A 13,662-nucleotide genomic window follows, 5' to 3' on the forward strand; every position below is an offset into this window, starting at 1 on the left:
TTAACTGATTCTATTGTGATCAAGAACATACTTTGTATGACTCGAATCCTTTTAAATGTACTGAGAATTGTTGTATGGCCTAGAATATGGTCCATCTAAATATTCCGTGTGCACTTGAAAGGAATGAACATTTTGCTGTTGAGAGGAATAGTGCTCTATAAAGATCAATGAGGTCAAGATGATTCTGTTGGCTTCTTCTTCCATATCTTTAATTATTTTCTGTCTTCTTGTTATATCCATTACTGAGAAAAAGTCAATGAAATTTTGAACTAGAGGGGTGCCTGGGTGGTTTAGTTGGTTGAGCAACCAACTCTTGATTTGGGCTCAGGTCACGATCTCAGGGTGGTGCGATGGAGCCCCGAGGGCAGCTCTGCTGAGCACAGAGCCTGCTGGAGATTCTCTCTCTTCTCCCTCTTCCCCTCCCCGTGCTCACACTCTAAGTAAATAAATAAATAAAATTAAAAAAAAAAAAAAAAGAAAATTTTGGACTACAACTATGAATTTGTCAATTGCTCTTTGAAGTCATACCATTTCTACTTCATGTATTTTGAAGCTCTGTTGTTAGGTGCATAAATGTTTAATATTGTTATGTCTTCTCGATGAATTGACTACCTTATCATTATGAAATGATTTTCTTTATCTATAGTAATATTCTTTGCGCTGCAATCTATATTTTGATTAGTGTGTTAGCATGGTAAATCTTTTCCATCCTTTAATCTATTTGTGTCATAATATATGAAGTGTGTTTCTTGTACATAGTATATTGGTGGCTTTGCTTTTTTTAAAATCCTATCTTTTTTTTAAATCCTCAACCATTAGTTAAGGTGTTGAGATCATTTACATCTAAAGTAGTTATTGGTATATTTAAGTTAAATATATTATGTTGCTGTTGTTTTTTATTTATCTCATCTCTTCCTTGTCCCCTTTTTCCTCCTTTTCTGACTTCTCATAGGCGAACTGAATATTTTCATGTTTCCATTTTATCTCTTTATTGGCTTATTAGCTATGCTTCTTTATTTTCTTTGTGATTGTTTTTGTGTTTACAGATACATCTTAATTTGTCATAGTCTATCTTCAGATGATACAATATCATTTCACATGTAGTATAACAATATACTTCCATATCTCCATTCTTAGCCTTTGTGCTCATTGTCATGTTTTTTTAAGCAACTGCTTTCTGTTTGGCTTGTTTATCTCTTGGTCTGTGCTACTTATAAACTGGTGAACAACTTGGAAGGAAAATTGCTCAGATCATTGGGCTAATTCTCTGTCTCTGCTTTCCATAATCAGGTCTCTCTCATCAGGCTGTAGAATGTTCTGCTCAGGTTTTCTGACTTTTAGCAGCTGCTTTTTGCTTGGGTTCTTAGCTCCTCCTCACCTGCTACTTAGTAAAAAGTAAATGTCTCAAGGGAAAAGCAATCTAGTATGTGGGACACTCACTGAGTTTCTCTTCTTTATGAGGTCTTAGCTCTCAAGGTCTGGTTGCCTTAGTAGGTCTTTTACAAACTCAACTAAATTTTAAAAATCTAGCTTTTCAGAATGCCTGGGGGGCTCAGTCAGTTAAGCGTCCGACTTCATTTTGGCTCAGGTCATGATCTCAGGGTCGTGAGACTGAGCCCTGTGCCGGGCTCCACACTCAGCAGGAGTCTGCTTGTCCCTCTCCCTCTAATCCTCCTCCCCCCACTTGCTCTCTCTCTCACTCTCTTTCTATCTCTAAAATAAATAAATAAAACATCTTTAAAAATATCAAAAAAATAAAATAAAATCTAGCTTTTCTAGATGTCCTCTATGGGAGCAGCAGTCTACTACCAGATAATCCATCACAGCCAGATGCTTAATGCCTTGTAATATGTTTAACCTTAAAATCTTTTTTACTGACAAGACCCAACTGTTTAAAGATAATCTTTACAGACACAAATGATAGTGCAAACAGTATAACTACCCTTACTATTAACTATGAGACCAATTAAGATACATTACAGAATTCTTAAGTTATAAAAGACAAACCTATTACAGGGACTGGTTTTACTATCATTATTACTGGTCAGTGTGTATTTGAAAATTAAAAGTTTCTATAAAAGTATGTATTAACACAAAGGCTAATGCTTATTCTACAGGTTTATACATGTTCAAACTAAAGTTAAAATTTCTCCTAAGAAATTCATTGCAATAACTTCTATTCTGGTTTTCTTTTCTTCCTTTAGTTTTCAGTCTAGGGCATAGAAATCCATTTCAAAGCTATTGAGTAAAAGTTGCAGCATGTGTTATGGGCGCCAATAGCAATATGTCTGCCACAGAACTTCATCATTTCTTTCCCCCTATTTAGCTAACGTTTGCATTCTGAACACAGACTCACAGCTGGGTTTCTAATAAGAACTAGAGATCACAAATTTCTATAAAGTGTCTATAAGCTCATAGGGCCCTGGTCACACAGCAGCCTTTATCTGAGGGTTTTAAAATCTCATTTACTTCATACTATTTTGTTAGTTTGCATTTTGTATTTCACTTGTTTGTACTCACCAGCTTCCCTTCGTGCTTCTCTGCTATTTTTCTCCAGTCCTGGTGTGGTGGGAATCCCACTCCTCTCTGGTCTGGTGGACCAGATTACAGTTTTACATCCAAACAAGAGCAAAACTAAAAATGAAAGCCAAGTAGTGCTGGGAAGTTCACTCCTAAAACGTTTGTTAAAATCATTTGTTTAAAAATGTTCGCATCTGTTGCTTGGCACTGATCCTTAAGCTCCAAGACCCCTACCTTCTTAACTAATTATCCTCATGTCAAGTAATCAGTTGTAGTAGATTGACTATATACTCATAAAACTCCCCACACCCAAATCCCTCAAAATAGAGGGGAAACAACTGGGATAGAATCTAAGAACTTTTCTCAATTCCACTATTAAAGAAAAGGCATAAAGAAATAAAGAAAAGGTATAAAAGGGAACATAACAGATATGGTGTTGTGAGAAAGCATTGTAACAGCCTATTTTCTCTAAAAACCACCCCCCCCCCCCCCCCCGCGAACTGATCACACTGCTCCTGCCCCAGACGAAGACTATGTATAATCCACAGTAAGGAATAAATGAGCAAGAGGAACTGTAAACAGTCTGGCCAACCAGAAGCAATAGAGGTACAATGCAACCAAGACACTGCAGACCCCGTTTCCCACTGAGCTAATATAATCCACACTTGGCAAGGAGGAGTTCTCACTGCAGGGCTCTCCTGCCTAAAGACACAGGCTCCCCGGGAGAAAGGCGGTGGGAGAGGGGAGAGGAAGACAAAAGAAGAGAGGGAAACAATTGCTATAGGGGAGACTCACAGTGAGAAGTAAAATTGTGTGCATTCCCTTTGACCCAGAAATGCCAGTTTGGGGAATCTTCCTATGAAAATGGAAACCAAGTGTAAGGATGAATGTAAGATGTTTACTGTGCCATAATTTGTGTAAAAAAAAAAAAAAAGCTGGAGTGAAAACTGGAATACCTATCAATACAGAAATAACAGGAAAAATTATGGAACTTCTACAAAGAAATATTAAGTAGCTATTAAAAATAAGAAATTGGATCAATTAAATTTATATATGTAGAATAATGTACATAACATAACAAATAAAATGAAACAAATAACAGAGTAAATGGTATTATATGATCTCATTTACATATGAAATAGAAAATAACTACATATTTGTTTGAACATAGAAAAGGAGTGAAGGAATTCACACTTAACTTTTAATAGTGGTTTTGTCAGGAAGATGGAGGGGGAGAGGAGGTGGAGATTAATAACATTTTCTTTATAGACTACTGTCTTACTAGACTTGTTACAATGAGTGTGTACTGCTTTTATAATTTAAAAATGTAATAAATTTAAAATATAAAAAGGATTTATTGACTTTATAATTACAAGTAATGCCAGACCCCAGAGTTCAGTGGGGTGTGTAGTTCTCTGGCATTTGCTTTATTTTATTTTATTTTTTTTTAAAGATTTTATTTATTTATTTGAGAGAGAGAGAATGAGAGAGCACATGAGAGGGGGGAGGGTCAGACGGAGAAGCAGACTCCCTGCCAAGCAGGGAGCCTGATGCGGGACTCGATCCCGGGACTCCAGGATCATGACCTGAGCCGAAGGCAGTCGCTTAACCAACTGAGCCACCCAGGCGCCCTCTGGCATTTGCTTTAAATTGATCCTGGTGGGTAGAGGTAAATAGTAACTTCTGCTCTCTGAGAGAGGCCTCACCTTGTGTCCCCCAACAACAGCCAATTAAAGCACAGACTTGATAGTACCCCTGGAGAAAGCCGGTGGCTGTGAAATGAAAACTATAGGTACCTCTCCAAAGCCTCAGCCACAGAGCTTCCCAAGGGGCTGCCTGAGCCAGTGAGCAGCCAGCAGAGGCATGGATGAGAATAGAACAGTCTTTTGTCTGGAAAAATCCCACTACTCCAACTCCTGACAACTTTTCTTGGCTCCTGTTCCATACTTCAGAGATGAGATGCACAAGTCTGGCCCAGCCTCCACAGGGATAAACATTAAACTCTGTGGGAAAGATGCTGCCGCCCAGTTTTGAAGTCTGTGTTAGCACTTCGGTGGAAGATTCTTTGAGGACCACTGGAAGTTGGTTGTGGGCCTTCCAATTGTTACCTACAGGATAGAATTAAGTCCCTGGAGGAGTGATACTTGGCTCAGTATTTGCATTTGATATTTCATGCTGATAGAAGCTTCCAGATCTTTTGAGGGGTAATAGATATATGATATTCAATAATAAAGAAAATAATGTGCAGAAGCTAGCAGCCTGTGAAGAATTAACTTTTTCAATCACTCATTCATCTTTCAACATCTTTTCTCTTCTTGTACAGTCCTACTGTCCTCCACCCATGCCTCTTCTTCTCCCTACTTAACCTCTTTAATAGATTTTTTATTCAATGTTTTCCTGATTATCATAGAAATGCTAGAGTGTTCATGGAAAATATGGTTACATTTTTTTAAAAAGTAATCATGTATAATCCTACTGCTGACAATATTTTGGAATAGTTTCTTTTTGTCTTTATACTTACTTTTTCTTTTTAATTATTTAAATTCAATTTAGTTAATATATACTATATTATTAGTTTCAGGGTTAGAATTTAATGATTCATCAGTTGCATATAACACCCCATGCTCATTATATCCTTATGCCCTCCTTAATGCCCATCACCCACTTACCCCATCCCCCCGTCCACCTTCCCTCCAGCAACCCTGTTTGTTTCCTAGAGTTCAGCCTCTCTTATGGTTTGTCTTCCTCTCTATTTTCATCTTATTTTATTTTTCCTTCCTTTTTAAAGCAGGTCTGTGTTTGTGTAGCTTCGCAAGTATAGATGAATATCTCACGTATATACCTAATATTACAAAAAAATATGAGAGAATATGTGGAAGTGGAAAAGAGGTTCGGCCAGCATGTTGCTGTTGTTATCTGCACAGTTGTGGTGTGGCTATGTGTTCTGGTGTGTCAAGCTGGTATTCATATTCCTCAGACTAACTGTGACAGCAGCCTTTATATCTCAGCCCTGCTTTTCTCCTAACGGCTGCCTTGGAAGTCAGCAATATTTGCGTATAAAGATCCCCTTGGGTAGTTATTTGATCTTCTTTCATCCCAGTTTTTCACTTGCAGATAATTGGGCACCTAGGATCCCAGCAGGCCACTATTCTCTTCCCTTCCCTGTCTCTTGATAGTACCGTTTCTGCTCCCTCTTTATTGGATCTTCTGGGTTTATCCTAACAGTATCCAAAAGCAGGCAGGCATCACCAGCCTGGGCACAATTAGAGAATCATCAAAATGCCCATTTGGAAAAGACACTCAATTAAGCATGCATTCTGTTCAACATGTTCAGAGTAAATACCGCTGCTAATGGGGCCTTTGGGAGACTCTACTTCATGCAGAAAACCAGGAATATATCAGATTAGAGGCAAGAAGGACCGTGTTGGCCTGGAGTCTTGCTTGACCAATACTTTAGACCCTTACCACACCGTCAGTCCAGGCCACATCTGCAGGCCCTTATCATTTCCCTAGTTAAGACATCTGATTCTGTCTTCTCTCTCAAGGTCTCCCCAGTTACCCTTGCAGAATCAGGATGGATAGCTGGCAGGGCCAACTGATAGTCTGACGTTCCAGCATAGACAAATGGCAGTGGGAAAGCCCAGAGCACTCTTTCCTGGGTGTTCCCATTGTCACTCTGGAACAGGTGCCCATGGCAGCAAGAGAGCAATTACAACCAACAAAACCCCAGGCAGGACCTTGAAGTTTCTCTAAGAGGCCCTCCCATGCTCTTCCTTGTCCTCATACCAAGAAATCACTTCTCTCCGTCAGAACTCCAGAACTTTCTGCTAATCTCTATCTATGCAAAGCTCCTCACTGAAGCACTGAAAACTGAATTCCTCAGAGCTATGCTTCTACAATGATCTCTTCCTTATCACAAACATAAAGTACAGAGGCTGTTAGGCTTAGCACCCCTATCTCCCTCCCTATTTTCATGATCAGCTAAAAAGGAAACATCCTGGGGGCACTTTTGAATAGGAACTTGCAATATGAAGGGAGAACACAGTGGAAGGGGGCCAGGCAGTTCAGCCTATAGGCTATCAATCTGCATGACCTCTGCCTTCTACTGCCAGTTGCCCATCTGGTCACTGCCCAGTAGCCCGGTCAAAGCAGGCCTGAGTTCTGCAGTGATGGTCTGACAGCCTCACTGCTGGGTCCTCTGTTGCCTGGCAACCCACATCTGAAGTACACTGTCCCAGATTTGGGTTCAGGTATTAAAGGGGTACTCAGACCCTCTCAACAACCCCCCCCCCCCCCCCCCCCCCACGAGGCAAAGTGGCCATGGAGAAGAGCAGAGGATGCAGCATACAGCCTATGAATATAATTTGACTTGGCACATTCTGACTATATGTGGGGCAAGAAGGCAGTTGGTGATACCTGTTTCTGGTCAATCCTAGGAGTATATTGAATGAATCTACCCTCCCTGTCATTTACCTCCTTTAGAATAGACTGCACATCTCTAGACTGGACTGGACACAGAAAAATGTTCTGGAAGCGCCTCGGACATAAACAGACCTCAAGGCCTTGCTTGGGTTGGACGCACCTCCCAGGAATTGCTCAAATTTTGACCCAGTCTCTGGTCAAAAGTTACACGGTTCCCTACAACAAACAGACTAAAGTCCACACTCTTGTGTTCTCAACAGGCTGGCCTATAGCTCTCCTGCTTTATCTCCGATTGCAAACCTGCCCTGGCCTGACCCTCCCCACCTCTTCACCTCACTCAAGCCACACCAGCACTCTGGTTCTGACTCGCACACCAAGCACTGGCTCAAGTTACTCTCTTCCAGGGAATGAATGCTCTTCCACACTACAGCTGCCAGTCAAAGCACCACACCTCCTCCCGAGCTCTACTCAAAAGACACTTCTTCCTTGGAGGAAAATAACAATCCCTCCTGAAATAGCTAGTTCTCTGCTCTCCACCTGGAAACCCTGGCTGGCCTCCATGCCTTCCCCACAGTTTCATAACAGGTGTGATAATTATAGCACTCAGTATAGTTGTCATATATAAGCCCTGTCTACATCAGTGTCAAAGGGACTATGTCTTTTATAGGCTGGTTCCTTCATGCTTCTATCTGGAATGAATGCATCCCACCTTCATTAATTCTTACTCACTCTAACAGGTTCTTTCACACAATCCCCTCTGGATTCCACCTTTAGCAGTGCTCTATTAACAATAGAAATGGATTTTTTCAATCCATTTTCCTCAACACACACCATCTTTCTCTTGATCCAGACACTACTAATGCCCATTTTTCTGTGTGCTCATCCTCCCCCACCTCTGCAAAGCAGGGTACGCTGCAAGGTGGGGTTCAATAACATGGGATATTCTCTGGCTGTATCATCTATCTCTGCCTGAGTACCTCATGATTATGACAAGTGCCTCAGAAAAACACCTTGAGAAGTCTAGATGGAAAACAATGCCCCATGGAAACACATAAATATTTTACCAGGTTCTGAACAAGACTCTTGCTCATAAATATTTAAACTCCTTGACAGCATAATGTTCAGTGGCTAATTAGAGTCAACTTGTACTGGGGTGGGGAGCTGAGAGGAGGAAGGGAATACAACAATACAATACAACAGCAATGGCAGCAGGCATTCTACAGAGCCCCTTTGAAGGATCTAAAAACACTGAAAATGCTCCTGAGGTCTCCGCAGTTTGCACAGACATTCATTTTCCAAGTGCGCTCCCTCTGGAGTGGGAGGTAGGTCAGTGCCCCGTGGAGTTGTCTAGAGAAGGCACTCACTGGGCTGCAGGCAGGCTGCTACTGCGGTCACAGCCCCCTTAACCTTGCCAAACGTCTCTCAGCACTGGTGGCACGAAGAAGATTTTCAAATAAAGTACACAGGACTCAAAATGAGGCAGACCCTGTAAGAATGATCATGGCAGCTTTATTTAAAATAGCCCCAAACTGGTAACAACCCAAGTGCCCATCAGTAAGAAAATGGATAAGCATATGGTATAGATAGTAATATGAAGGAATATTATCTTGGAATAAAACGAAATGAACAACTGATATACTTAATAACATTGATGAATCTTAAAACATCATGTTGAGCAAAAAGAAGTCAAATGTAAAAGTCCATCAGTGTGAATGCATTTATATGGATGTTTAAGAATGCAAAATGAATCTATGATGATACGGATTATAACAAAGTTTGCTTATGGATGGTGGGGATGACCAGAAAGGGGCATGAGGGAAATTTCTGGGATTGAATTTTTTTTATATCTTGTTTGGAATGTGGATTTGTCAAAACTGGTGGAGCTCCTAGCATAGGATTTAGCTTTGCAATGCTGTGATGGGGGTGCCTGGGTGGCTCAGTTGGTTAAGCGTTTGCCTTCGGCTCAGGTCATGATCCCAGGATCCTGCTCAGTGGGGAGACTGCTTCTCCCTCTCCTCTCCATTCGTGCTCTCTGTCACTATCTCTGTCTCTCTCTCTCAAATAAATAAATAAAATCTTTTAAAAAAGAAGCACTGTGAGGATAAAAGAGGCCACTGATCTCCAGGATCATCATTTACCCATAAAGTATTGATTGACCTGAATTACCTAAAAGGACTTCTAGTATTTTACCAAGGGTTCTGCAACCCTTATGGGAGTTAATGCCTTGTTTGTGTCATTTAATTATCTAATTAATTCAACATTTATTAATTGCTTATAATATGCCAAACAGGAACATAGCCATGAACACAACAAAAAAATTCTTGTCCTTATGGAGCTGATATTTGAGTGGGGGGATATTGGACAATTAACAAAGAAACAGTTATACTATATAATGCCAGGCAATGATAAAGCAATGAAGAAATAAAGCAGGGTCAGAGGGCGGGGAGTGACAAAGGCCTGATTTGGATCAGGTGGTCAGGGAAGGCCTGATCAAGGAGGTCACATCTGAAAAGAGACCTGAATGAATTGAGGACAGAAGCAGTGCAAGTATCTGAAGGAAGAGTGTTCAGGCAGAAGGAAGAACAAGAGGGGGAGAGTGACAGAATATGGTCAAACAGGTCAGATTGCATAAGGCTTTGAAAGGTAAACCCTGGAAGAGAGTTGGATTTTATTCAAAGTGTGAAAGGAACCATTAGAGAGTGTTAAGCAGGGAAGTAATATAATCCAACTGATGTTTTAAGAATGGGGAAAAGGAGGAAATTAAGAGATTTGCCTAATTCTTAGGGAAAAGTCAGAATAAGATCCAGATTTTTTTCCCCTTCAAAATCTTAATATCCTTCACACATCTATTTCTTTTTTTTTTTTTTTTTTAAGATTTTATTTACTTATTTTAGAGAGAGAGAGAGTGCACAAGTGGGGAGGGGCAGAGGGAGAGGGAGAAGGAGAGAGACTCTCAAGCAGACTCCTTGCTGAGCAAGGAGCCCAACTTGGGGCTCGATCTCATGACCCTGAGAGATCATGACCTGAGCTGAAACCAAGAGTCAGACACTTCACTGACTGCACCACCCAGGCGCCCCCACACATCTATTTCTTAACCACCTTCTGATTCAAGTTCTGTCTGGGGCCAGATCACATATTTATGGATTTCAAACTCTGATTTTCATTAACAAGTTTATATCTTAAGATAGTTATAAGTTCATAAACAGTGAGGTAGGTAATTTTTCTGTATGTTGGAAATCTTTTCATAATAAATTGTTGGAGATAAAAAAAAGAGAGGTAGGGATTTGCATCCTTTATTGGACAAAATTAATCAGCAACTAAATATGAATGTTATAATTCTCAACACCTTTCTGCAAAATAAAGGTTCTGATTTTTAACTAAATATGGAACATTCCTTCCAACTTTCAAATCCAACTTCTCTGCCCAAGTCAATCAATGTTCCACTGTCTCTGTGGCAAGTCAGAGCCTTGGTGCTTCTTTCTTCTCTTCCCCACTGCCCCTAATGATTCTGAAAACCTACAAGGGAGTGCAATTAAATGTGAATTTGTGGGGTGGGAAGGCAGACTCCTTCAACACCACCTGGAAATGCCCTTATGTTCAGACAACAAAAAAGGAAATATTAAAATCCTCAGCAGGAAACAAATTGTAAGCATCTATTGTCCTCCCCAGAGAATCTCTTTCCCTCAATCATTATTTTCCCACTCTTTTGAGAGCCTTCTAGGCTGGAAGTCTGTGGCTTCATCCCATTCACCCCTTAAATCCCCCTAGGCCACAACTCTGCTTTCACTAGACTTGATGTTCTCTATCCCCAGGCTACCATAACTCTGCCTCTGACCAGGCTCTGACATTACTGAGGAAGAGGGGGAAGCTAAAAGCTGGTGGTAGAAGAGAAGGGGAAATACTGGGAGCACTCCAGAGACAATGGTGGCCCTGAGGTAGAATTAGGCTGCCAAAATGGAGACCAGAGTGCCCCCCACCCCCACACTTCCGCAACTGTAACTCAAGTAAAGCCTGCCAACGCATTTTATTCTACAGACTCAAACGGACTTGCTGCTACCTAGCTTGCAGAAAGGCCTTCTGTGCTGAATATCACCACTGATGGAGAAAAATTAATTTTCCTTTGCAGGCCCTGCTGCCTAATACAACTATTCAACAATTTTCCCAGCTTTTAACCCCTCCCCGAAAATCTTTCGCTTTTACCTAGGGATGCGATAATTTAATGTTATCCTCTATATCCTGGCTTAAAGGACTCTACCAAGAAAGACATTTCATTACAGGTTAGGATATAATTTGCCTGCTGTTCATGCATACTTGTACCTAGAAAACCAACAAAGGAAAGAGTAAGCGCATGCCATGACCTCTCCCCCCACAGATGGCTACTCTGAAATGTTAACAAAACTCAACTTTCAAAACAAGGTTGATCTTCGGCAGTAGCACGAGTATACTTAGATATACACCATTCAAACATCGAGCTCTAACTAGTGGCCTCTAGGTAAGTTGCAAACGGGTGCTTGCTGGGGTACAAGGATGATGCAGTTCCCGGGCGATTCTCCTCTGCCCAGAACAAGGCAGTTTGACAGGCAATGCAACTTTCTCTGTTCGGGACCTCACACTCCCGGTGAGGGAGCCCATCCTCCCGACCGGCCACCCTGCACCCTGGGGTGAACGTGCCCCTGCAAAGCGGATTTGGGGACAAGCTCGGTGTGGAGGCTGTGGAAAACTGCTCCGGGCTCTCTGAATTTCAGCAGTCTGTCTGTCGCTCATTGAACAGAACAGCCACAGCCCCCCCTGCCCACCGAGTACCAGTACCCTCCCCTCTCCTCTCAGGAAATTGCCACCGGCACTCCTGGTGAGCGACCCCGGGCTCGCCTCCCGTTCCGAAGATTCTTAACCGTTTCCAAAGAAACCGCCCAGATTCTGGAAGGGAGAGAAAGCCCTGCCCCCTTTCCACTTTCCGCATGTAAGTGTTTGATGTTTTGTGGATACATAGTGTCCACAGAGAGGTCCTACAAAATCCCGAATTTGGGATCCTCGAGGGCGCGCTGCTCACCTCACCAGGTCTCCGACCGCCGAGAAGCGCCAAGCCCGCGTCTGGCGGCGGGACGCCCGCGGTCCCCAGGTCTCTCGCGGGTTCGCGGGGCTGGAAAGGCCCGGGAGGGACGGGGGCCAGGGCAAGGGCCAGGGCAGACGGCCGCGCCCATCGCCGCGCCGGGGGCCGGGCGTGGAGGCGGCGGGACGGCGGCGCCGGCCTCTGCGGTCTGCGCGGGGCGCGCGCTGCCCTCCCCGGCCGCCTCCCGCCCGGGCGCTGCCGGGGCCGCGCCTCCCGCCCCTCCCCTAGCACCGCCCCGCGTGGCGCACCGGCCCCCGCGCTCAGCCGGGGAGGCCCGCACCGAGAAGACGCGCGGACCCGCACACGCCACGCGTCGCGCTCTCCGCCTACCCCGCGGCTGCAGGGGCAGCCCCGCCTCCGGCCGCCGGGCTCCGAGACCCTCCGCCCGCGGGACATTGCCCGCGGCGCCCCGGCTCGGCCCGCGGGGCCCAAACTGGCCAGGAACAGGCTGGAAGGATTCCACGCGAAAGTTCCTTTTTTATTTCTGGGGTGCAGTCACCAAGTAGTGTTCTTATTTTATGCTCTCTAGGTTTTTCAAATTCTTTACGTTGAGTTTGTACTTACTTTATAATCAGAAAGACAAGGGCGTTACTTTTTCCAGGAATGCTAAAAGGAAACCACAAACGAGATGTCCATCCATTCAAAGATGTGTGAGCCTCTGTGTTTAAGACACCCTGAAGAAGTCATAGGGTGGGAGATCTGGAAAGGGTCTCGGGAATCTGTTTAGACTTTTCATATTTCCATTTATTCCATTTTAAAATCTCAGACTTATTTATGCCGGTTGGGAAATGCCACATGTTTACGAGTGCCTGGAGGAAACCCCTGGCTGGCCAGGGCGGGTAAGGGAGGAAAGCCAGCTGGGGACGCTCCCCGACGGTGGTGACATTCTTAGATGTCTCGTACACGAAGTTACTTACCCAGAGTTCTTTTTCACAGGAAGGGTTCTACCCAGGGGGAAAATAAGAGGGAAAACGGATAGCCAAGGGTTATCTCAAGGCAGTTGGGCAAAAAGCTGGATTGCCCAAGAGCAAGAATTATTTCTGAGATTTTGTTCAGGATTCTTTGCAGAGTTCTCATTCTATAGCCCCAGATGCTTTCATTTGGAACATGAAGAAACTGAGGAGGACCCATTAGATCTTCCTCCTTGTGTGTTGCTATAGTTAAGAAGGCTTTTGGGTTCATATTTTCCTTAGGACAGACGACTTCAGAGAGCAGAACTAGATCTTAGGTTCTATAGTCCTACATTGAGGATTTGACTTTCTGATCTCTGTGGGGCTTTTATTTTACCTCAGAATTTCTCTTTGCTTTTAGCTCATCATTCTCACCATTCCCTCTACATTCTGCAAGATGTTGGAATCTTTCTTTGAATGTGGCTCCCACTTCCAATCCCAGCGTTCTCTTTCTCAGAGTGGAGTATTCCCAACCCCTCACCTGCCAGGCACAGAAGGTTTTCCATCTTCCTGCCCTATTTACCTCAGATAGGTTTCTGGAATCTTTCCCCTCTTCTGCATTCCCACATTGGTGCTCTTGTCAGACTTTTATTACCTTGGGCTGAATCATTTTAATAGTTTCCTAACTGGTTTTTTTGCCTCCTGTCTCTCCTCACCCCC

At 43.2% G+C, this 13,662-nt stretch overlaps 1 protein-coding gene across 1 annotated transcript in view; it reads right to left on the reverse strand.

Annotated features, from left to right (window-relative positions):
* The window catches only part of GPR156 (G protein-coupled receptor 156), an 84,303-nt gene extending 72,236 nt beyond the window's left edge, over nucleotides 1–12,067 (reverse strand). The window contains exon 1 of the mRNA XM_032406635.1: nucleotides 11,993–12,067. The gene's annotated coding sequence lies outside the window, so the exon portion shown is untranslated. The remainder of the gene's footprint in view (nucleotides 1–11,992) is intronic.
* Nucleotides 12,068–13,662: the final 1,595 nt, after the last annotated feature.

This window comes from Phoca vitulina, unplaced genomic scaffold, assembly GCF_004348235.1.
Source record: "Phoca vitulina isolate PV1807 unplaced genomic scaffold, GSC_HSeal_1.0 scaffold8, whole genome shotgun sequence".
Classification (NCBI taxonomy): Eukaryota; Metazoa; Chordata; class Mammalia; order Carnivora; family Phocidae; genus Phoca; species Phoca vitulina.